Here is a 2725-nt window from a genome sequence, read left to right on the forward strand (position 1 = left end):
TTCTTCTTCTTTTTTTTTTTTGATACTGGAATTTCAGTGTCTGGGATGCAGGTTTGGGGGGTAATTGTTGTACCCCTCTCAGCCCCTACCATCTGTTCAGCAGGCAGCATTTCCCAAAGGTTGGGGTCAGCCCTCCCTTGGGAACTCTACCTGGGCAAGAGAGGCACTCTGATGACCCAGCAGATCAAAGATAAAGCCCTAAGTGTTTACAGTATCAGCTTTCCCTCCCTAGGGGAAGGCTGTATCTCTCTGTGGCTGTGTGTCTTTGTGAACAACTGGCCCTGTTGGCACCTCAAGGCCCAGGAACCCAGCTGCTGCCCCAGCCCAGCCTGAAAGGAGCGAGGCTGCGGGACAGGAGGCCCTTCCTGAGAACAAAACTATCTGCCTATCTTTGAAGGTCAGCAGCCGGGCCCTCACACCTGCCAGGTGGGGCCTTCATTATAGAGCTAGCATCTTTGTCCACCTAGTTCAGCTCCAGGCAAGTGTGAGAGACCCTCCTGTCAGGCTCCTGGCTGTTCACAGCACAGCTTTCTGAGAAATTTGCCACGAGGAAATAGCACTGGGGACCTGGGGTGGGGCTCTGGGGTTGATATCAAGGCCCCAAGTTTTATCTCCTGCACTGAAAATCAAATTGAATCAAAACAACAACAAAAAGCAGATAATTAAACAGTAATAGTCGTGCAACCTCAGGGTTGTTCCCCAGGCCTAAGGTGGTGAGGAGGAGCAGAATGTGGGTGTGGTTGAAGCTTGGCGCTCTGCTCCTTAGGCCTACTTCCGTTCGGACAAATATGACCATGACTTCTCTGCTCTGTTCTCCTTACCAGCATTAGACTGGAACAGCTCCTATTTCAGGGACCGGTAGGAGGAGTAAATGAAATAATATTTTAAAATCACAGTGCAGAACTGGCGTGTAATGAATTTCAGCCGACCCCTCCTCCACGGAAGAAGAGATAGAGAGGCAGGTGCAGTGGCTCCTGGAATCCCCACTCTCTGGAAGCTGAGGCAGGAAGATGATATGGATCCTAACGTTTGAGATCAAGCCAAGTGGTGGTGTTGCACACCTTTGATCCCAGCACTCAGGAGGCAGAGCAAGGCAGACTCCTGAGTTTGAGGGCAGCCAGGTCTACACTGAGCTCCAGGACAGCTAGAGCTAGCTACACAGAGGAAAGGAAAAGACATTTGAGATTAGCCTGGGTAGCATAACCAGATCCTGTCTGTATGGTAGTGCACACTTTCAACCCCAGCTCTGTCTCAAGTGGCAGAGACAATCAATGCCAGCCTGGTCTACAGGGGAACCAAGGCTACATGGTGAGATCTTGTGATCCTGTCTCAAACAACAAAAGAGCTTACAGTGTTGATAAGGCTGAAAAGAACCCCATGAAATGACACTAGCAAAAAACTAACCACCCCAAACTTCAACCACACCTGTGAGTATATGTCGGTCCTCCCGCTGTTTCTCGTGCCCTGCTACCTGTCCAGTCTTCTGCTCTTTATCATTTACTGGAGTCACCCCCCCTAATCCCCCCGACACCCGTCTACCACTCGGCTACACTCTCCAGACCTGCTTTTATGGCCTTGAACCCTCCTAGCTGTTCCTGTCTCGTCTTTTCTGTCCTTTCTGCTCAGGCAAGTGGGTTCTTTCCAAGCCCAGCCTGAGCATGTTGTAAGAACTGACTAGAGGGGCTGGAGAGATGCCTCAGAGGTTAAGAGCACTGACTGCTCTTCCAGAGGTCCTGAGTTCAATTCCCAGCAACCACATGGTGGCTCACAACCATCTGTAATGAGAGCTGGTGACCTCTTCTGGCCTGCGGGCATACATGGAGGCTGATCACTGTGTACATAATAAATAAATAAATAAATAAATAAATAAATAAATAAATAAATAAATCTTAAAAAAAAAAAAAAGAACTGACTAGAGGTACAAGTGTCTCTCTGCGGAAGCTCCTGGACAGGGCTACCAGCCTAGACACCTCCCCCAACCTTGTTTCTTTGGGTGGCTCTTCCCTCTGGGAGGAATACATTCTCCTACCTTGCAGGAGAATCTCAATTTGTGACCTGCTGTGCTCTCTCTGTGTTATTTAGTTAGAAATAAAGAATTTGTACCTTTACGAGACCAGTTTGAAACAGCCACCCTACAGGAACATGTTCTAGATGGAGTTAGATCTAGGGGCTGGAAGCCATTTCGGAAACAGAAACCAGGGATGCCAGAGGCCTTGAAAGTGGAGATAAAGTAACTCACTTGGGGGACATCTAGCACCTACTTGAAGAGCAGAAATGCTAAAAATGCCAGAACGCTTGCACGGTAATCTCAATAGTAGTTAAATACAGATTTAAATAATAAGCTTGATTATAAGCAAAATAGTCCCAGGAGATAGGACAAAAGAAAATCTGGAGAGATATACCTGAGACACTTGGAGTTTTGCCTGCATCTGTGTGTAGATGCAGAACTGAGACTTGACGGGGGCCTAACCCGTGCGCTGCAAGTACTCTCGCTCCGAGTTTTGTCTCCAGCTCTTTTGCTTTTTACCCTTTGGAACAGGGTCTTGTTAAGTAGCCGAGACAAGCTTTGAACCTTCGATCCGGGCGTGAGCCACCAGGCCCAGCTGGGAGTTCCCTTTTTAAGCTATCTCACTATATTTTATAAAAAATATCGAAGTTCTCCCATTTATGGCTGTTGTTTGCTGGTGCATAGATCATTCATTGTAAACACATTCTTGACAAATCT

The sequence above is a fragment of the Microtus ochrogaster genome, linkage group LG7_11 (assembly GCF_000317375.1).
Source record: "Microtus ochrogaster isolate Prairie Vole_2 linkage group LG7_11, MicOch1.0, whole genome shotgun sequence".
Taxonomy (NCBI): Eukaryota; Metazoa; Chordata; class Mammalia; order Rodentia; family Cricetidae; genus Microtus; species Microtus ochrogaster.